General features: G+C 50.6%; 1 protein-coding gene across 7 annotated transcripts in view; it reads right to left on the reverse strand.

The window, feature by feature from the left end:
* Positions 1-22048, reverse strand: part of CNTFR (ciliary neurotrophic factor receptor) — a 200654-nt gene that overhangs the window by 114117 nt on the left and 64489 nt on the right. The window contains exon 1 of one of the 7 annotated variants that reach the window (XM_019283476.3): positions 15209-15513. The exons of the other annotated variants lie outside the window; for them this stretch is intronic. The gene's annotated coding sequence lies outside the window, so the exon portion shown is untranslated. Of the gene's footprint in view, positions 1-15208; positions 15514-22048 lie in introns of those variants that run through there. 7 annotated transcript variants of the gene reach the window in all.

Raw genomic sequence — 22048 nt, forward strand, 5'->3', positions numbered from 1 at the left:
CACTTTCATATTAAACTGTTCCCATGAAACCAAACTCCTAAGTATTCCCCTAAAAAGGCCCTTGCTATTCAAATGCAAAATGGTTACATTTCAAATTATTAGCACTAGGAGCATATTTGGTTATGCAGACTAGCATTAACCATTCATAAAGTGAATGGGGCAGCGATGTGGGCACATCAGAAAATAGAAACACTTTTATTTGTAGCAAAACCATGGAAGTTTTCTCTGTCTCCTTTTGCTATCACCTTCTTCATGTCTCAGACCCCGAATTTATCAAGCACCCAAAGCAACTCGGACTGAGCTTGGCACTGCCAGCTCCCTGTGCCTCGTGGTTTTGGATGAGGCTTAGCATGTTATAATCTGTTTATTAATGCTTTGAAGAGGGGCTGATCAATGAGGAGGAAAAACTGGCAGATGATAACACTATTTAGGCTAATAAAGAATACGATGGATAGATAGGGGAGACCATCAAAGTGAGCGGCAGTGCCAGGCATTGAGGAAGCATGGCGTGATGACAAATGCAATGCACCGCATGCTGAAAGGGAGATTTTGAACTAACCACATATATTGCTGCAGCCTAAATTAGCTGAAAACAGGCAGCAAAGTGATGTCAGCCTTTGCTCTGTGGCTGCAGCTAAAATGGCAAACAAAATGTTAGGTGATATATAAAGACCCAGGATTATATGTGATGCTGTAAATCAACTATACGCCCTGACCTGGAACATTCTGATTAATCCTGGATATCCTGCATACAAAAAAAGTCAAGGGTAAAGAGTATCTGTTCAGAGACAGGCAATAAAAGCAACGAGATGCAGAGAAAGAGTGGAGCCTGAGACTTTAATTTACAAAGGAGGTGGATAAACAGGAAGAGAAAGGAGGTATAGAGAGCAACGAAAGGGAGCTGATAAATGCTCCTTGAATATGGGAAGGGCGGGAGAGTCTACAAACTAAAAAGGAGACTTCAAGATGCTTTATTGGCACAAGTAGCACCTGGTGTACAGCCAGGCCTGTGCCACCTCCGAGCATCCCGCAGATCCACAACCAGGGAGAGCTGAGAACAAAAATTAAGTGCTTTGATTTCTAAGAAGACTCATAGGTGTGTGGTGGCACTGGGAGTGGGTGAAGGAAGAGCCATGCTGGGAAAAGAACACCAAGGTCTGGAGAAACGCCACCACAGTCAGCACGAGGTCTTATGGATGAGACCCGTATCCAGACAGGAAAATGGGACCTGACTGGACAGAGCCAAGGGTCAGCCCATGCTCTGCAGCAGGCAGGCTCTCCTGAGCACCTCTTTGGCATATTTAGGTATTTAATTAGGTATTCCTTTCTCTTCTCATGTCTCCCTCAACCCTTGATGAGGAGCACCACTTGCAGCACATCATTATGAATTGCCACATCCATACAGCTCTCCAGGGCAGCTGCTGCCCACGGTGGGGAACCTGAGGCAGAATCCCCAGCTTTCCCAACATCATTGGGATGCTCCTCAACACTGTGCTCCTCACGTTCACCAGCTGCATCCTAAAAGCCACAGCTTCCATGGGGCAGATGGGCAGACACAAATCCTCGTGTGTCTCTCCACCTCTCCCCTCCCTGTTTTCGGAGGTCTGGTGATTTCCCAGCTGATGAACACATTACCACCTCATTCGGCAACGCCTCCGAGGCACTCACGTTTCAGGCCCCGGTGAGAAAAAGATGAAGTATGAAAATCCCTTTCCTTTCCAATCCAGTCCTCCCAGCACCGGCCAAGGAGCAAATACAAAACGCCTCGGAAAACACACAAAAAACACCGGATGTGAGAGGCTGTGCCGAAGTCGCACCATCTGCAGGTGTCAGGGAAAAAGGTCTCCTGTCTCCCACGCCAGGCTGCTATCTCCATCCCACAAAGCCTTCCCATGAGAGGTTAATAGCCAAGGATGATCCTTTCCCTCCACTGGCTTGTCAGTGAACTGGACCAGGTGGAGAAAGGGGAGGATTGGCACCAGTGTCTGGAGATGATACCTACTCTGGAAGCCTTCAAATACATCCATGCTGACATAGAGAGCTGTACATGTGAGCCCCCACCCAAATATCACCTTGCCATTCAGCTACAAGCATCATTGGGGAAAGCAGATTCTCCTCTCTCTGCCCTCAGAGGTGCAGCAAAGGAAGGGGCAAAGGTCAGGGCAGGAGTTAAACACTAACCCCCAAGGCACCTCCTGGTGACATCCCTGTCAACAAACAACTGTATTTTTTTTTTTTTTCAGATGTGCTGCAGCATGTTAAAACCCATGAGGCACAGCAGGAGCTTGTCCCACTTCTGCAGCCAGTGGCTCCAGAGCCCCTGTTTTGGGGTATTGTTTAGGAAAAGTGAGACAAGCATCCGCATAGGTGAGGGAGAGAAGGCTGGTCATATTCCAGTATAAGGGAGCACATGGGACAACCTTCATCTTCATCTAAGATCCTTGGGAAAAGGCTTCAACTCAGCATCTCAGGCCAAGAGAGACTGATACTTCTCAGGAAAGGTCATAGTCTCTTCCCTGAAAGGCATTTTGGAAAGGGAAGGGGATTATAGCAATTGTGGCACTGTTCCTCCCTTCAACACTCTCACAAGCTCAAGCAGAGCAAAAAACCCCACAGCTCTGCTCCACACTGGTGTTTCACCCCATAAATAGAAATGGGCTGATCACACCAAATTCGTGCAGGATTTTGTGGAAAGCGCAAAAGAAAATGGGACAGAGGTTTGTTTAGTGGTGACAGCCCAGTCTGCCTCTTTGACATTTGCTCCAAACCAGTGAACTGCACAGCATTTGAACTTTTGTTTAGACAGATAGGCCTGTGTATTTAGAAATCCTTGAAACTCATCCATCTGCAAAGACAGCAACTCTCCATAATGCAAAAGCTCTAACCGGGACGCTGAGCTCAGCAGATCTCTCTACAAATTATTCCTATTAAAGTAAAAAATTACAATGCAAGCGTCTACTTGACAATCCAAGCCTGACCAAAAAAAAAAAAAAAAAAAGGAATTAAAAAAACCGTAATATTGTTGTGCCAGTCATCTTTATAGACCACTGAGGAGCCTGCCGGGTGCCCCAACTCCCTCAGAGGAATGCACCCTCCACTGCACCCAGGACCATCCTGGTGCAGTCATCCTGATCAGGATCTGCTCAGCTCTTCAACGCCTCTAGAGATGGAAGACCCAGCTTAATTGCCTGGCAGTCAGTTTGGATATCTACCCATCTTCTCCATGAGGATCATTTCTCCTGGCACCCAGCCTGAACCTCCCACACTGTGTTTTACCCCCCCAGCTTATTGCCCCAGGGACACAAGGGCTGGTTTCTCCAGGAGATTTTTGCATCTCTGAAAGCTTACAGCTTTTTTGGGCTTTCTCTTCTCCAGACTGAACGCTTCCAAACCATGGCCTTGGGGATGTGGGACATACATAGGTTCCCAACTTTGTACACCACCAGCATCAGCAAAACACTGAGAAACTCATCACAGGTGATGAGTGCAGCCACACACCAGCAGTGGTCCTGATCTCACCAGCAAGGACAATGAGGCACAGCTACCAGGAGCAATGGAAAAACAAAAAACCATCCTAACTACGAGCCTAAAGACCACCTGAGGCCAGAATGTACTGAAGAAGAGCCCTCCTTGTGGTTTCCCCAGATGGGCCAGGAGGGTGGGACGTGCTGAAGAGACCCCGTTGGCGCCACGTCCTTTCTCCCTCTCTGCACACCATGGCAGCAGCAGAGTACTCAGCTCATAGCTCCCTGCCCCCCACAAAGCCTAAACCAGCAGATTATCACGTTAACACTTCAAATGTTTAATTTCCTGCTCCAATTACATTGGTTTTGCAGTGGGAGAGGCAGGAGGGGGGAACAAGTGAAAACAAGCTGGGTGTTTTCAACTAAACCCAGAGTGACCCCGAGACCACCAGGCTTTCCCTTCATCTCCGTGGACAGGGGGTCAGTGCTCAGGCTGGCGAGGTGGCTGGATGTAGGCGTGGGAGCCACCTGAGTGCCGACCTCTCCATCCCGCAGCCAAAATGAAAAGATCCTTTTGTTTGGCAATCTCCACAACACTGCAGAAACATTTGCTGCACCACAAGAAAAACAAGACAGCTGGTGTTGGCAGAGCAAAACGGTACCCAGCTGCAGAGAGGGGCTGAGGGAGCATCAAGGAGAGAAAGGGAGTAGAGCAGAAGGAGAGCAAAAAACAGTGGGAATAGGGAGGGGAGTGTACCCGAGGGCAGGGTAGCTATGCAGTGAAATGTGGAGGGGTGAAAAGCACAGAGGAAAACTGATGGAAAGGGAAGGTGAGAGCATGTAAAAGGGAGACAGACAGTAGGGAGAAAGGGGGAAATAGTGCAGAGAAAGCAACAGTGTGGAGAAGGAAAGAGGGAGAGTGAGGTGGAGAAAAGCACTGAGGAAACAGCAGGCTGTGGTGGCATGCAGGCTCCTGCAGAGCTGCCTCTGCCTGGACACTCCTCTTGCCACATCCACCGGGTTGCTCAGTACTCCTCAGAGGAAAAGAGATCTGGAGGAAAAAAGATATCTCAACCCAGGTGACTTGCAGGAGAGCAAGTGGAGCTTGAGTGGCTTTCAAGAAATATTAAAAAAATAAACTCCTCCATGAGCACTCACTCAGCCTGAAAAGTCCCAGAGGCTGCTTACAGGAAAGAGTGGGGCTCTGGGACTCAAAATCCCATGGAAAACACCCAATTACCCTGGTGGGAAGGCAGAGCCCATCACTCTCAGCTGGGCTGGGTCAGGGGATCTTGGTTGCCTACAGAGCTGGGGATGCTTTCTGCTTGGAGCCCTTCCAAGGGGTCATCCATGGCTGCCGTTATTTATAGCTGGCTGAGTGTGCACACCCTGAACTGAGCTCACCCGAGCGCACAGGGAAGGAGGTGAGAAAAAAGGACTGACCTTGGGGTCAAGGCCAGGAATAGCCGCCAGTGGGCAGAAATAGCTAGTGCCTTATTCGGCCCTGGTTCTTCGAGAGCTCCTGGATCGGAACATGGTGTTTCCAAGATTTCAGCTCTGGTTGGGATAGGATTGATTTCTCCTTTGGACTCATGTTCCCCCAGCAAGACCCCTCCATAGCTGCTCTCCAGCTCCAAAAATCTGCCGGGTGGATGGAGCAGGTGGGAAGGGGCAGGAAAGCAATCCAGCGGTGGGGAGGGGATGACTGACCTCTGGAAAATGTGCTGGAAAAGCAAGGGAGGCAGGTCGCGAGGAGGGACGGGTTTCAGCACCTGCTGCGGCAAAGCCTGACGCTGACCTGGGAAGGGGCGACGCAGGGGAGCAGATTCCAGAGGATTTTGGCAGCGTGCAGCGATCAGCATGCAGCTCGATGACTCCTTTGGGTGCCTGCGAGAATCTCAGCACATGAGATCAATGTGGACGGTGTGCAGGCACGAAGACTATCATGTGTGCGCCTCCGTCTTCCCTGGAGCCTGCGAGCGCAGAAACCACCTCCACACCCACACGTGCAGGATGTGGGCACCCTCCCCGTCCCTCTGATGGGATGCACGTGCATGGACGAACACACGTGTCCTTTCAAATGTGCCAGCACAAAGCCTGGTGCAGACCAACACATGCAGCCCACATGCAAAGGACTTTCCTGGCTGCCCTGGCGGGACCTGCCTGCAAATGCCCTGAATCCCAGCACACCCACATTGCTTCATGCTTGGCTGTGCTGGAGCATCCTGCCCTTTCAGGTCAGGGAACAAGGGCTGAACCCTTCTTGCTAGGATTACTGCTGGTTATGGAGATGGTGAGAGACCATGGGAGTGGGAAGGTCAAATCCTGCTCCCTCCAGCACCAGCACCCAAAGCTCAGGCACTGCCAAAGGCACTCCAATACCACATCCAGGGGCTAACACTGATAGGTTAGTGGAAGATGAAGACAGATAGGGGAGCATGGTGGGGCCTGTACTGAAGGCTGAAAGCAGTGAATCACAGGTGAGCAGTGCTAGCTTGCTGGCTACCTGGCCTGCAAAGAAAATCGCCTCAAGTTCTCTGCAGAGACAAGATCCTCACTCCCTACTGATCAAACAAGACGTTTGAGAAACTCTTCTCCCAAATACTCTGTGTACTGCCCTCCCTGGAGAGCCTCCTAGCCATCTCCACGGTGTTGAGGGAGGGATGCTGGTGTGACTGCATGACACTCGCCCTACCTGCTCCAGGACAAACACGACGTGTTCCTTTGGCAAGGTCTCCCTGCCACTGACACAAGGCCCTCACCCTGTTGAGCACAGAAGGGCTGAGATGCAGAAAGAACTGTCTCCTGGCTTCTTTTCTGCGTTTTGGATATGGAGGGAAAACCAGGGCCCATCTGGTCCTGCTCCTCAGCTAGACTGCCACAGCACAGCGCAGCACTAAACCAGTTCTGTGTACTCCTTCTTCCCAAGAGCTCTGGAGGATACATCAAGCACCATCGACCAGACCACTGCACAACAGATATCCCCAGTGTCAGACAGGGAGAATATACAATCCCTTGCTCCATTAAGAGCCTCTTCTTAATTTTCTGATCTGGCTGCTGTTCTTCCCAACCCCTTGCTGCTTTTGGGTACCAGCTGAGTGAACTGTGAGGAGCTGGGCAGGGCAAAGCCGACCAGGTAGGGAGGCAGCCCGGGGAAGGCTCCCAGCCTAGGGGGATGTGTAGCATCAGACAGCTCTCACCAGGTGGCAGTAAGTTGTGCTCACACGGCTGGGGAGTGAAAGAAGAGCCGGAGAAAGCAGAGGGGGGAAATCAGAAAAATAAAACATGCTCTAAGCAAAACGCTGGGTAGAAAACACACAGCACTTGTCGAGACTTTCCTGCCTGCTGTGAAAAGGCGCACAAATGCAGGCTTTTCTGAGGGGTGGCTTGCACGGGGCTGGAAGACACAGTTCCTGCAGTTGTCACCCACCACCTCCAGCTATCCCATACTCCTGTGGCATCTTCACACACAGGTGTGCAGTGTCCCACTGGATCCACACCCTACAAAGTGGCTGAGACATGGAGCAGGGAGCTGCCAGGAGCACAGAGGAGGTCTGTAGCATGCACCAGATGGGGGAATTCATCTGTCCAACCATGCCACACCAAAGCTGTATGACCTAGTGCATGGCATTCCTGCCCATGGCAGGGAGCATGGAACTGGATGATCTTTAAGGTCCCTCCAAACCCAAAGCATTCTGTGATTCTATGAGAGCCCCCTCCTCAAACCCATCCAGGAGCAGCAGTATCCCCTTGAAGCTTCTCCTGTTTGCAACACACTTCTAAGCCCAGACCATGTCAGCCCAAAGCCCCGGAGAGAAAAGGCTTTAGCTCCAGGAGAGCCATGCCCTAGTGGGACTAGGACAGGAGCAGGGAGGTTTGTGCATGTACATCTGGAGCACAGCCAGTCCCGGGAAGCCTGTGGAGACCTCCCTGCTGCTCCAGCATGCAAAACTCAGCATCTGGTCTCAGGGTGGGTTGCTGGATTTTTTGGTTTTTTTTTTTTTTGGTTTAACAAACTACTCTCCAGCCATGTAAGGCGAATCCCCACCGTGCCCAAATAAGCTGAGTATTTTTGGCTGCTCTCCCTGCAGCCTTGGGCTGGCCTTTGGGAAATGCATACCCTCCGGCCCTTCATGCCCTGGTAATTGAAGAGGCTGCCTCTTCTCCGCGCCAGAAAAGGGATTACAGGACACGCTTAAGGGCTTGAATTCATAACCTTCAGCGTCCCCCGGAGCTGGGGACCCTCCTGCCTGAACCGCGGCAGCGGCACCACTAGCCGGCAGCACTGCCAGCAAGTCCATCCCAGGCATCCTAAGGGCACGGCGAGTATTTGGGTTTCAAGCTGGGACAGAGCATGCCGACCCTCTGGGCTGCTCGCAATTAACAGCTTCTGAGGCTGCACGGAGACAAATTACTATAATTTAACAAACAGACGTTATCTTAAAACGAGTGCCTTACCCAACACCTATTGATTCCTGCTCCCCTTCCAAAGAACTCACCGCAATTAAGTTGTCACATCTCTAATGCCCACGTAAAAATGAGTCAGCTCCAGTGTCTCCCAGAAAACCTTTTCTGTGCAGGATTACAAAACCCAGCTGCCGAGCTTCCTTTTCACTCCTGAATTAGCCAGAGATGAAATTTATCTTGGTGGTAGACAGGAGAGCTTTTATCTGCACCCCTCTGGCTGCCATGCAGCTCACACACAGCTCATGTTTTACCTTTCCTCTTTCAAACTGCCAGTGGTTTTGTCCTTCATAGGCAGGGCATCAGGGAAAGCAGAAGATTTGTGGGCTTGCAACCCCTGCACAGCTGTGGGTTCTGCTGTCCCATGGGTGGTCCCTGTCCTGCTGGGAGTCCTGCTTGACTGGGACACAGGCTGAGCCCCAAGTGCATATCACTGGCATGCTGTGCCTCAGTTTCCCCACTGACACAGACTGAGAGCTGGTGACACTTTTACCAAGCAGAGGAGCAGCAGCATGACTCCCAAGAACATCGGTCCCGGTTTGAAATTCAGGGGGGATTTCCTTGCTGAGAGCAGCTGAGGTGAGTGTGAGAGCTGAGGGGAAAAAACAGCACAGAAAAACAGCAGCAGGGTAAAAAGCCAGAACAAGACTGTGATGCCAGAGATTAGGAAGGGATCTTTACAGAGACTGGGGAGCTAGACCTTAATTACATGCCATGCACTTGGGCAGTGAGCCACCAGCTGCCATTCATTTCACCGATGCAGCGGATAGATTTGATAATCACTGTCATGTAGTGGGGATAATCTTCCCCTCTCCATCTCTGGACACTTATTTCGCTGCAGGGAGAGTTGCAGCCAGCTCTGCAGAGAGCCCTGCACCTGTGCGCAGAGCCAGGGAGGTTTAGGGGTGTGGCTACAAGCGCCCAGATGGGTGCTGAGCCCTGCAGCAGGGGTGCATGGCCCTCCCTGTGGGTCCCCAGTGGGAGCATCTCACCCCAAAACCTCCTTGCAAGAGGGGACTCTGTCTCTCACCAGTGAAGCCAGTGTCATTTATTGATAGTGTCCCTGTGAAGCAGGCAGGGACTGAACGAATGCATGAGAAAGGCTCTGCAAAGCATCATAAAGGCAAGAGGAAAAGCCACGCTCATAAAACACCAAATGCCAGGAGTTAATAGGGGGCACCAGGGGTGCCACGGCTCTCTCCTCTGCCCTGGAAAGACCTCGAAGGAGCTCAGCTTTGCAATCGTTTTACCCATGGCTTGAAATGCACCTATCCCTTTCTTGTTCCTAAGAGGACAAAGTGGCCCCCAGCAGCAGGGCTGGGTCCCTACTGGGGCAGGCATGGATCAGAAAGCCCCCCCCAGCCCCCAGCTCCCATCCTCTCTGGAACGTCAATCAGGCACCTGCCAGCGCAGCCAATTCACTTCCATTTGGAAAATTAAAGAAATAAAATGAATCGTTTGCTTAATTTGAAAGGGTGGCAGGAAGCAAAGATGCCTTGGGCTCATGCCAGCGTGCGGAGCTCTGCTCATCCGCAGGGTTTAGCTGGGGCAAACATCAGCCTCTTCCCTTCTTCTGTCTGCTGGGCCAAAGAGCCCCTGTCCCAGGGCTAGCTACAGGGGCTCCCAGTCTGCTCCCACCAGTCCCCGTGCTGCAAAACTGGGCAGCAGTTGGCAAGCACAGGGGTGCTCGCAGCAGTGATGCCCCCCATAAACTACATCTGAGGGCCACGGGGACCAGTTGCCCTCAGAATTCTGTCCCACCACTGGAAGGGTGAAACCACTTCCTCAGGCGCACCTGGGGTTTGAGCTTTTCTTTTTTTTTTGTGCTTTTGACCTCTTTGACTCCTGCTTTGACTCCTGCTGGTCCCCTGCACAGCACAAGGCAGGAAAGAGGGAGCAAAGGTGGAGAAGGAAACAACAGCAAAGTACATGGTAAAAAACCTCCCAAAAAGTCATGTCTCTGCATCCCTATGGGCTCTGCTCTGGAAATGCACAACCTCCCTGCTGCCCCAAACTTTCAAGATTTTGGGGACATCACAGGAAATTCTCCCTGTCTCAGCTGCACTCAACTCTGGGGCAAACTTCCGCTCACCAGAGCTGGCCTCATCCTGGTGCTGCAGCCCCACAGCCTGTAGGATTCATTCCTGCTCTGTCCCAGGAAAAGCAGAGAGAGCCACTGGGAGAGGACCCCGTTCTCCAGCCGACTCTTTGAGACAGGACTGAACCCTGGGCTGTGTCCTTCCGCCTCCCCAGTGTGTCCTACTCACATGAAAGACACAAACATCATCTCATTGCTTTTTCCCTCTCCACCCCCCTGCTCTCCCCCCTCCCAAAACAAAGGCGAATCCCCAAATCCCAATTCCTTCCTGCCAAAGACACGTGCACCTGCAGAGCAGCTGATGCCAACATCCAGAGCAGAGCCAAGCACAACAAATGGGCTAAAGAGCCCTCACTGCACAGAGACCAGCTTACAAAAACAACGGTATTTCACCCAAACTCTATTAAACTGTCCTGGGTTATTGCTTCGTTTCCTTTCCCACCACTGAGGATCAAATGAGATTTCTGTGGCTACACAAGAGATGCTCTCACATCTCTACCTTCAGCTGCCCCTTCTGTGCTATGTGCAGGGTGAAACTCACTGTGGGGTGGCACAGCTTTGCATGCAATTAATTTCCCTTCCAAGATGACTTTTTCACACTGGGAAAAATACAGCCAGCAGCACATTCCCATGCACAGTAACCCAACAGGGCAGCCAAACCCACTGCAAGAGCCTGGAGAGTCCTCAGTGCTGGGGTCTCCTTGCAAACCCTAAAAGATGGGGTTACACAGGCTTCAGAGCCAAAAGGGACTGGTGAGATGCTGATACCCACCAGCACAGCCCTGACACTCTTCTCCACCACAGCTCCAACCCCGATATTTGTGCAGCAGTTAACAAGGTATTAATCAAGGAGCAGGACACTGCTCCCTTCCCCTTCCCTGCGAGCATCCCCCTAGTTTTACCTTCAGCATTCTGGGTTTTGCTCTGGCAGACTTTTAAAGTCAGCTGCAAACTAGGCTCCTTGTTTACAAGTCAGAGGATTTAAGAGCCGTGCAGGAGATTCAGGGCATGGCTCCCATTAATTTCACCAAGTTTTACACATCTAAGCCTTAGCCATCAGTTCCTACCAAAAAAAGAGGCTTGCTTCGAGGGAAAAAATAGCCGAGGAAAATGAACTTTACTTCCAGAGGCTTTTCAAAATAGAAATATCTAAAATGCAAAAGTTCTTGAAGGTACTTGCCAGGCTTTGCAAATAGATAAGGGCATCTGGAAACTAAAATCTCAAAATTTTCCACTGCCTGCCCTGTCCCATAGTATCTGTACACACACCCCCACACAAGCTCAGCCATCAGCAGTGTCTGGAGAGGAAACACAGAGAAAAAAGTCCAAGAAGTTTAATGAACTGTCACAGCTTAACAAACTAATCCCTGCTTATGCTCACCTCATCCCAAATGAGAAGCTGGGGAAAGAAAAAAAGAGTGCAACATGAGGCAGCTATCTCTTATCTGCTCCATTGCCCAGCAAGGGCAGAGGATTGAGCAGAGGCTCCCGGGTCATGGTGAGGCACTGCCTGCTCCTCCTCAAGGCATGGCCAGAACCGAGCAAATACCTAACAGTAATTTCCCATGAAGAGTTTGTGTCTGTTTCCCAGAAAACCTTCAGCTAAAGGTAAGAAATGTGCATAGGAGCAGAGTGGCTTACAAAGCCCTCATGGAAGGATGGCTTTGAATTTGGACATGAGCATGCACTGGGTGCAGAAAGTCCCCAGTGCTGTTTGTTCACGGCACTGGACTTGCCCTCTGCAGAGAGCAGGACGGCAGCTGAGCAAGCAAAGGTGGAGCCAGAAACAAAGGACAAAACTGAAGAGGAGGCGTTTTCCTCCTGCTTCCACTGAGCTCTGGAAAGATCTGACAGAGGTTCTGGGGAGAGCCCTGTGTCTCCAGAAAAAGCTAAAGCAGGAGCCACTGGCACATCAGCTGTCCTCTGTGAAGCTGCAGGTAGCCCAGCACCAGTGTCCTCATGCCCACAGGGCTGGGTGTCCCACCAGAAGCCAGAAACAGAGATGTGAGGCAAGTTCCTCCTGGGCGAGCTGCTGCTGAGAGATGTAAACACTTGCTGTCAGGAGGCACTGAGTGAGTATCTCACAGCAGTGCAAACAACAGCAAGTAGCATTTTCCTGGTAAAGCAGCACCCAGGCCTTCAATCAAAGCTCAGGGCTATTTTTTCTTAGGCCCTTTACTGAACTATCAAAAGGCCTGACCTCTCCCATCTCCCTTCTAAACCCACACATAACTAACTTCTTGTCCCCAGAATCCTTCCCCTCCATATGAACAGCTTCCTGGCCATTCCTGGAGCAGAAAGAGGAGAATCTCATTGTGTGAAATATCATCCACTCCTGACCAGCAGCTCTGATCTTCATAAAAACCAGCACCTGCACACAGCATCACATTGTCATCATGTGGGCACTGTTTGAGAGATGCCTGCAGGACAGCTGGTACCAAACTGGAAATGACTGCAGTGACACCCATGTGTAGATTTAGCCGAACAGCAAAGCTTGGGTGCAGATGCTAAATCAGCTGGTAATTCTGTATTCCGGTGAGAAGGTGGGATTTGTTTGGTTTGGGGTTTGGTTTTTGTTTTTTTTTTTTTTTTTGTTGGCTTCTAGGTAATACTTTTCTGACATGGCAAAGAAAACCCTGGTTCCATGTGATGATGGATGGCTTGCTTTAAATTAGTGGAAATACCAGGTCTATTGTCAATCCATCTCACACGGGTGACATTTTGTCTCCCCTTTCTGTACAAGTTTATAGGAATAGCTTGAAAACTTGCAAGAAAAAATAGGATGTACAGAACAGCCCAAAAAGGGTGGATCTGGGGAAGCTGGTGGTGGTCCCTCAGGGAGTGGCGAGGAGGTAGGAGGTTAGGTCACACAGCACATATTTGCTTTTCACATCTTCTTCAAGAAGACATCAGTGGCTTCAGCTCAGGCCCCCAGCGCTGCTAACACAACACCCTGAAGAAATGATTCTCTGCATGAAAGCAAACAGGGTGAATGGGATCTGCTGCCAAACCCTTACATCTCACAGTGGGAGACAGGGGAGACCAAGAGGAAATGAAAAACAAATCCTGGAGCTGGGGATGTGCCGAGGGGTGGCTTCAGCGTGGTGTTATCTTTGTCGGGCAGGGTGGGCTCTGCGGGGGTCACCATGGGAGGAGGGGATTAAGCACTCACATCCAGACATGGGTCTGTAAAGGCAGGGGAAAGGGACAGATACTCTGAAAACCAACAGGAGGGCAGGGCAGGTCTCACCGGGGGGGTTGTATCCCCGTGGGTTCCACAGCTGGCCGAAGCACTGGTGGGAGCTGGAGAAGTTTATGTGTTGGTGGCCTCCCTGGCAGCCAGGCTTCCCACAGACAAACCCCATGCCAAGGGATGGTGCCTACCTGCTCTGCTGCAGCCAGCCTAGAAAGAGTGAAAGGGATGCACACAGAGGAAGAAAGGGAAGGGGAAGAGGTGAGGAGGTAGCATTAAAATATAAATTAGATGAGACAGCTCTGTACATACTTTTAAAACTACCCAGATAGAAAGCCACAAGTAACCAGGTCCCCACACACCATTAGCACATCACTTATTAACTGCCTATTAATGAAAGGCCTGCAGATAGCACAGTCCCCTCTCCTATCACTACAATGCTTTTCAGCCAGTCCTCCTTCTCTTTCCAATTTTACTGGAAGAAATTCCTCCAAAAGCTAACACCCGAGAGCTGCACCTCAATTTCTAGGTTCCTTTCTTTCAGCCAAAGCTTTAAAAGCAACAAATAGAAGCAAAAGCAGCTCCACAGCAAATTTCCATCCAGTCCTTTTTCCATGCAGGACTTGCTGTGCACCAGTGAAAGACCAGAGCCCCTTTGGAAACTTGCATGTAGCTTCTCTCTCCAGCTCTGCCCACAAACACACATTGAAACCTCTTGTTATTTTTTATTTTTTTTTTTATTCCAGGAAAATTATTTGCAAACTGAGCCCTAGCCCCCTAAAAACATGGTATGTCTCTTGCTATTTTCTGAAGAAGATTCAATTGGCCAGCAAGCTGTGTGCAGAAGTATTTGGTTTTCCCCCATAACCTCCGTGGCTGACTGCGTCTTGTGCTGTGAATAAGACTCTTAGAGAATAATTCTGCATTGACGTTGCAGAATACTACTGCTAATGTGTGTGTCTTCCAAGGATGACTATCTGTACCGCCCTCCTGTCGTTTCAGAGAAGCAAATTGCTTTCAGGATCCAGCAATAATTTCAGCAAAACCACAGGCACAAGAGATGCAGTTTTGGACTAAGAAAGCATCTCATCACTCCGCTATTTATAAAACTTTTAAAATACATCTACAAACATAAAAACACCACCCCCATGCTTGCACACATACCACCTTATTAGATCAGACCTCATAAAAGACCAGATGCTATCTTGGAAAGTAACTTCCTCGGGAAGACAAACTGCCTGTAGTAAATCCCAGGGCCAGCACGGGCAGCTGCCCCAGCATGCTGTCTGCGCGGGGCTCGCCACTTTGTGGAGTCTCGGGACAAATGGGGCAGGATTTGAGCGCTCTGCAAAGCAGGAAAGGAACAGAGAGAAGCCATGAAAATCTCACAGCGGCTGCTAGTCTGAAGATGGGCTTCATGCTGGAGTTTCGGGGTGATGGAGGCAGAATGAAAAAAACCCACAACCCACGGCTGTCAGCGGGCTGTCAGTGTCCCGGAGGCACCGCCATAAAACCCGCACGCAGGGAAGGGCTCGGCTGGGCAGCGGCAGGGCTGGTGACAAACAAAACAATGCTCCGGGTGACAGCGGAGGGAGACAATGCCCCTCTGCGCAGGGAGGCTGTCAGCAGAGATCCTCCTGCCCCGACAGCCTGGCTGCCAGCGAGCCACGCCAAGCGGGACGGCAGCGACTGCGTGTGCGCCCAGGGGCGGCACTCCCACAGGCGGCTTTCCCCCTGCGCAGCCTGGGGCCGGCTGCACCGAGGTGCCGTCGGACAGGCAAGGGACACCGGCGGGATGACGGAGGGCCAGCCCCAGCGCTCGGATGCTCGGGTGAGCCTCCCCAGGCTCGCCGACGGAAAGGAAAGTGCGCGGAGCGCGGAGGGATGATGCCTGTCCCGGATATTCGGCGCGGGGAAGAATGCGGAGTTCTTGGAGCAGGCATGGCCACCCGCAGCTGTGCAAACAACCCCGCTGAGGAGGTGACTTACCTTGTCCCCCGATTGAGATCGCAGACCGCCCGCTTCCAGGAAGCCTCTTCCCTTGCCCAAAGACAGGACAAGCAAAGCCGAGGGCTGTTTCCCAGCGGGAAGCTGCTGTCTCACAGGTCAGAAAGTTAAATGAGCTGGCTGGGGTTAGGACTGAGCTCCGATAGCCACCATCAGCCTGATCCAGCCCAGTACGCAGCAGCTGCTCCTTGATTTTAATTTATCCCCACACTCGAGGTGAGTTTCTTTGCCAGCAGAAAAGCAGCAGCAGTGGCTGCAGACGAGTGGCTTTGCTGCGCTGCTTGGGTCTCAATGCCCCGCTGCAGCATCTCCCCAGCGCTGCAAGGCCAGGAGGGATCCCGCATCCAGTTGGACGGGCAAGAGGAATGCAATGCAAGGCCCCGATCCAGGAAAGCACATACTGATCCGTCAGCACCCGAGTATTCCTGACCCCTGTCTTCCAGAGGAAACTAACTTCAGATGGCGAGAGAGGGAGGAAGGGAGAGTGATCAGCACCAGCTCTGCAGAGAATTGGATACCTCAGCACAGGCGGGTCAGAGGTCACATTGGAAAATGCCATTTTGGAACCTAAATGCAATCCTGAGTATCAGCAGGTCCCAGCATGGTCTCTAAAAGACCATCACTGGTGCTGCAGAGGCAGTAGAGAAAGGGACAGCCAGTGATTGGAGAGGTATCGGCCATGCTCCTGCCTCCACCACAGCTTCCCAGCCCTACCCTTCCCACCTTCAAATAGGGAAAATACTACTTTTCTCGTTTTGCCTCACTGGACTACCTGCTGTAATAGATGGAGTCTGTAGGCCCTACAGTAAAAAAAAAGGTGAAAGGGTTTTGAATTCCACGTTTCCATGGATTTTTCAGAGATGGGGGTGAGGGGTAGTGGGGGTGGGGGAGCGAACAGCACAGTCTCTAAATCTTTATTTCCTCAGGCTCCTTCAGCCTGTTTCCTCCCCAGCTTTTGTGCTACTTCAACCAACTTTTATTTTTGGAAAAATAAACCAGAACAAATGGCAATAAATATGGGCAGGCTTAGAGGAAAACGGCTGGGATTGCACCGGATCCTGGCTGCGATCTTCTGAACAATGCTGAAACCCCAGGGCCCATTTCTGGCCAGTGGCAGATGTGGCCCATGGTGGGAGATGTGGACCACAGTGGCAGCTCCACCAGATGACCCTCCTGTCCTGGGCAGGGAGAAGCCTGGGAAGGGGCTCTCCCCACGCTCCCAAGCTCGGTGTGACTTTTCACTGCATGCAGCTATTGGATCCACGTGGGCAGAGGAGATGAAGAGTCACCAGGCTGTCCAGGAGCAGCCACAGCAAGGAGGTCATGGGGTATTGTGGCTTGACCCTGGGGATGGAGCCTGGTCTGGTGGCAGCAGAAACCACCAGCTGCACCAGGCTGTGTGGATGGGGGCTTCCCTTCCCAATATCCCTGGGAGAAAGGGGGATGCTCTGCAACCCTCATGTGAGGCTGAATTCAGGCTTTTCAGGGTTAGGACCAGGGATGCTGTTCTATCACAAAGCATTAGCTTATCCAGAGCACGTCAGCCCCCACAGCCAGACAAAATCTTACTTCTCTGAGGGCTCTCATTATCACATGAATCTACATCTATGATGTTTTCCAATGTCTTGGCTTTGAGAGCTCTCAAACCCTTGCAAACAGTAGCTAGCAATGGATGAAACCTCAGGCAACTAATGCCTATTGATAAAATGTAATAAATATTCAAGCTAATCAGAAGGATAAAAATGAGAGAGGGAGGAGGACCCTGCAACACACTAGTTGTTGCCTGCCTGAGAACACCATCTTAAAATGATTGAACAACCAAGCCATCACAAATAACTGCAGCTACAATCACACCAGTTTTTCTTCTCAAAGCTCTTTTACAGCTTTGAAGATCCTCCACTAAACAGCACACTGAAGTGTGTGATAAAGATAAAGGAAAGAAAAAAACCCAAATCCCAAGAACACAAACCCTTTGCTCAACTGCAAACCTGACCACAGGGAGACAGCTGACCCATGAACCCGACACCAAGCAGCACATGAGCTGAGGGCCACCCCTTGCTGACCACCATAACCTCAGCATGTGTTTACTTCACTCCCATCTGTGACAATCTCTCTGTTTGTCTTCTCACCCTGGACTGTGTAACAGAAGCTGACAGGAAAAGAGAAATAAGTCACAGCCACTACCCTGAGCCCACACTACTGGCCACCGCTCCAATGACACAAAATACTTGTATTTCCCAAGGAGAGCAAGATGAGTGAAAACAGGAGAAAGGAGTAAGCCAGGCCACACAGAAGAAAAATGGTCAGGAAGAAAGACAGATCAAAAAAACCATATTCTTAGGATGGGTTTCAGGAGACAACTCTGACAATCATACTTTATTCCTGGAATATGTTGCTCATTGAAGTTTTGGAAGTTCCATCTCTGGAAGTGTTCAAGGCCAGGCTGGATGTGGCCCTGAGCAACATAGTCTAGTGGAAGGTGTCCCTGCCCATGGCAGAGGGGTTGAAATGGGATGATCTTTAAGATCCTTTCCAACCAAAACCATTCTGTGGTTCTATGATACCAAAGTCAGGGCTTGTCTCTTACCAGATCAGCTGGTGTTATCCCTGCCCTGGGGCCATATATCCTTCATCACACAGGGAGGTGACGTGCCACCTTGGTGCTGGCAGACTCACCTGAATTTGTTTCCAACAACAAGGACCAATGCCACCACCACCCCCTGCAAAAAATCCCACAAACAACCCTATTGTAGCAGAACAGAGGGTTAAAGTCGCAATTACGGAATTGGTAACACGGTTACCCAAGAGAAAAATAAACCAATTACAAAAAAAAAAAAAAAAGCCAAAAACACAATTCCAGATTATATTTTACACTCAAATTCCTCCTTAATTGCTCCAGTGTCTCAGCCAGTTTGCAGGGGAGGAGTGGGGACTGGCAAATTAGCTCCCCCCAGGGCCGCTTCCCCCTGGGGAGCTTTCCCAATTTACATTCCCATTGTGTTCTTTAATTAGTACATTCCTACAGCTTTTCTGAGAGTCCCAACACTTCCAGGGCTGTGACAGTACTTTATAAATAATAAATCGGAGGGAGTATTGACTGTACCCTGCTTCACTCCTCCCAGTGTCCCGGCCGGTGTCTGGCAGCTTTTGCAGAGACCACACACAGCCTAGAGCAGCCCACCACTGCCAGCCCCAGAGGCAGCCTTTGGTGAGGACATCAATGACCTTTTTTCATCCTCCCACCTTGCAAAACGTATTTGGAGACCTGCTTCCTGCACAGGATTCTCCCAGAGGAAGCATTTGGACTTCATGACATGCCCATAATGGGGTGCCAATGCAGGTGAGAAGGGCTGAGAGGAAAGCTTGAGAGAGGTGCCTGCAGCCCTCTGTCTGACCAGGATGATGCCCAGAGGCAGCAGTGGACCAGCCAGTCTTTACGATTCAGGTTCCACTTGGAGGCCTCCCAAACCCAGCATCAGCAAGCGCAGAGCATGCTGCTCCTCCACACGAGGACACAGGCAATACCCTCCAGCCCAAGATTCCTAGCGCCCTAGGGACACATGAACTTGTCCTTAGGGACAACAAAAAGGGGAAATTTATTTATTTATTCCGCAGCCTGTGCCTGTGCCAGGAGCAGAGCGCAGGACTCCTTGTCAGGCAGGAAATCCTCCAGTGCCTTCAGCCTCACAAAGGTTTCACACGGATGATCCTAGAAACCAAATTGCAGGAGAAGCACAAAGTAAAGGGGAGACAGTGCAGCCAAGCCATGCATCAGAGCTGCAACCCAACGGTTTCCCAGGTCTCATTAGGGATGATTTATGAAGGCTGACACTGTCGTTAACCTCTGACCATGTCCCCACTGCCTGCAGGGCATTTTGCAGCCTGCCTGCGACTGCCCAGCAGCAGTGGGGGGGGAGGGGGGGCAACTGAGATTTTACCACCCCTGTTAATGCAATTAGGTGGTTTGAAGTAGACCCATTGGATCATCTTACCTGCAGCAACTCGGCCACTCCACTTGCTCCCAGGACAAGCCCTGCACATACTGCGTGCTTGCACACACGTGCAGCACTGCTTGGCACAGGCATCGGGCACTAATAGCCTGCCATTTGCAACCCCATCTGGTTCTGACATGTCCATTATTCAAAGGCATTTGGCAAAGACCTTGGGCAACTCATTTGCAGAGTCCGGGTCAGTTCACAAGCTCATGAATTCCCAAACTATTTGCTGGCCGTGCTGGTAGCCAAGCTGTGAATCGGTTTCTGGCAGATTTGAAAGGAGCCAGTGTTTTCTGAAAACACCTGCCCTCAGAGGCTGCAAAAACCCACAGATTTCCATTCCTGCTTAAGATGCATATCCAGCCCTCTGTAAAGCTGTAGTAAGATGAAAACCTGACTTGTCTGCCACTATAGAGAATTCCCTATTTTTTATCAATCTCATGGGAGATCGAGTGACATCAGTCCCTGAGCCAGGGGTGCAAGCCTCACCTCACCTCACCTCACCTCACCTCATCTCACCTCACCTCACCTCACCTCACCTCACCTCACCTCACCTCACCTCACCTCACCTCACCTCACCTTACCTCATCCTTCCCTGCCCCCCAGGGCTGGAAACTGAGCAGAGGAGAAGCATCTCCTGGTCTGGAACCATCTCCAGTTCCTTTGCCCGGCCCCTCTCATCCCACAAATGGTGCAATTGGCTGACTGTGCGTCAAACCAAGCCCAAAAGCCAGTGATGCCCTGGGAGCACAGACAGCAGTAGCCTTGGATGCTCCTGGTCCCACATCTACTGCATCAGGATAACACACCAGCTGGAGCACGAGGATAGACCTGGAAAAAGTACACTTGGCACCTTTATTTTCAGCCAATTCATATCATGCTTTGCTCTCCCTTGACCCACCAGAGCTGCAGACAACTGGGGTTTGCTGCCTCTCATGTGCAAGGATGCAGCGAGCTTTTCCCTCCTGCCCTGAGGCTGAGGTTCCACTCTCCTCCCAGCTGCCTCGCTGGGGCAAATCCTCACTGCAATCTGTTCAACCAGTGGGCAATCCTTCCCTGCTGCAAACAGCAGCCCACAAGGCTCCCGGAGATCAGGCGGCATCGCACACCCGCTCGGAGAAGCAGGAGGCACAGGCAGGGGAATACGAGACGTGATTTACTCGGAGACAGCTCTGTGCTTTTGGCAGGACTCGAGGGCATTTGTTTTGAAGCTGTGTTTACATGCCTTTGATCAGACGTGTTTAACTTTTCTGGTGCGTGACAGCAGCAAAACAAGTTTGAGACAAGGATAATGAAACACATTGTACGCCCGTACATGTAAGCGGCTACAACAAGGCTGCACACATCAGCAACTCAAACTGGAGGTGGGGGCGGCAGGGGGTGGGTGCCAAGACGGGGAGATGCATCATGATGATGCCAAACCAGCAAGTTGAAAATGTAAAAAGAAAAAAAAAAGCACTAACCCAGCAACAACAGCTCAATCTCAGCTCTTGGAATTGGCCAAGGGAAGTCTGCGCAGAGCTCGGGTGCAGAAGTAAAACTCCATCCAACATTGCAGGGAGCTTTTCCTGAGCAGATAAACTGCTCCCATTGTGGGTCAGGGGTTGCTCTCAGCAGCACCATAGGGCACCTCAGGTATGGAGCAGCCCCTGCTTTTTCCAACCTCTGAGGTTCATCAGCAACTCTCAAAGTTGAGCGCCATCTTTTAAGAAAAGCCAGCACAAGATCAGAGAGCAAAATAGAAAGGCAGCTTCTAGAGATGCTCCTAAAATAGCTGCTCTCTGAAATGCTATAGGCACACCTGAAATGCTATAGGCACAATTAGCAAGGATGTATCTACATATGTATAGACCAATAACTGGATCATTGAACACCCTGTCATCATTTTAAGCCTTGCAAGGCAGTAAGAACTCTCTCCCAACATCCTAAGGAAAGGCAGAGAGTACTGCCAGTACCTGCCATCCTTTCAGCATAGGAGAGTGCAGGGTCGTAAACGGGGAAATGTTTCCAGGCACTGCAATGTAAAGAGACCCACGTTGAACTGCGAATGAAGATCCTGGCATGGGGCAAAGCCTCAGTACAGGGCTGCTCCTACAGAGCAGTTTGGATAAAATAAAGCTATTTTTGAGCTTAAAAGAGACATGGCGGAGTGTGGATGATCCAGCCCTCTGCTAAAGAGCAAACCCAAGCATCTTATCCCTAGTAGTATGCTTAATTTACTAATGCAGAATACCAGCAGAGAGACTTTATAACACAGTCCCATGCTGACCATGCTCTGGGATGAGAGATGCCACCATCTCTTTGTGCTTAGCGCAGCAGATGAGCAGAGATGTTGGCACAAGAGGTTTCCTAATGGCATGCCACCTCACTACACAACCTGTCAAGCCAATGCAGGCTTAAGCAGTGGATCTTAGTTGGCAATAGTGGGGGAAGTGAATGCTCAGCTGTGATAAATATTTAACGTGCTTTTAGTCCTGAAGAAGTGTAGCACTGAGGCCATCATCCTGTAAGTGAAAACCAAGGCTGATTAATGGGGAAGGTACTCCCATTTATGGGAGGTTAGGATCAATCCCAATTCTCAGCTATTTGTTGAATCTTTAATGCTCTTTTTCGATAGCAGAGTTCCTTGGTGAAGGGCAGCATCCTAATAAGGCTGCTTTAACAGCAGGGATGTTAAAGGGAGTATAAATAAAAGACCCTTTTAAAAATAAACAATGAGGTAAAAAAGGAAGGTTTCATGTGGTCACTACTGTGGGCTGGCTTGGAAAAAGCAGTTTTCAAGCCCCCACTCTTCTTTGGAGGCTGGATTTACTTCTTTTGGAGTTTT

The sequence above is a fragment of the Corvus cornix genome, chromosome Z (genome assembly GCF_000738735.6).
Source record: "Corvus cornix cornix isolate S_Up_H32 chromosome Z, ASM73873v5, whole genome shotgun sequence".
Lineage (NCBI taxonomy): Eukaryota > Metazoa > Chordata > Aves > Passeriformes > Corvidae > Corvus > Corvus cornix.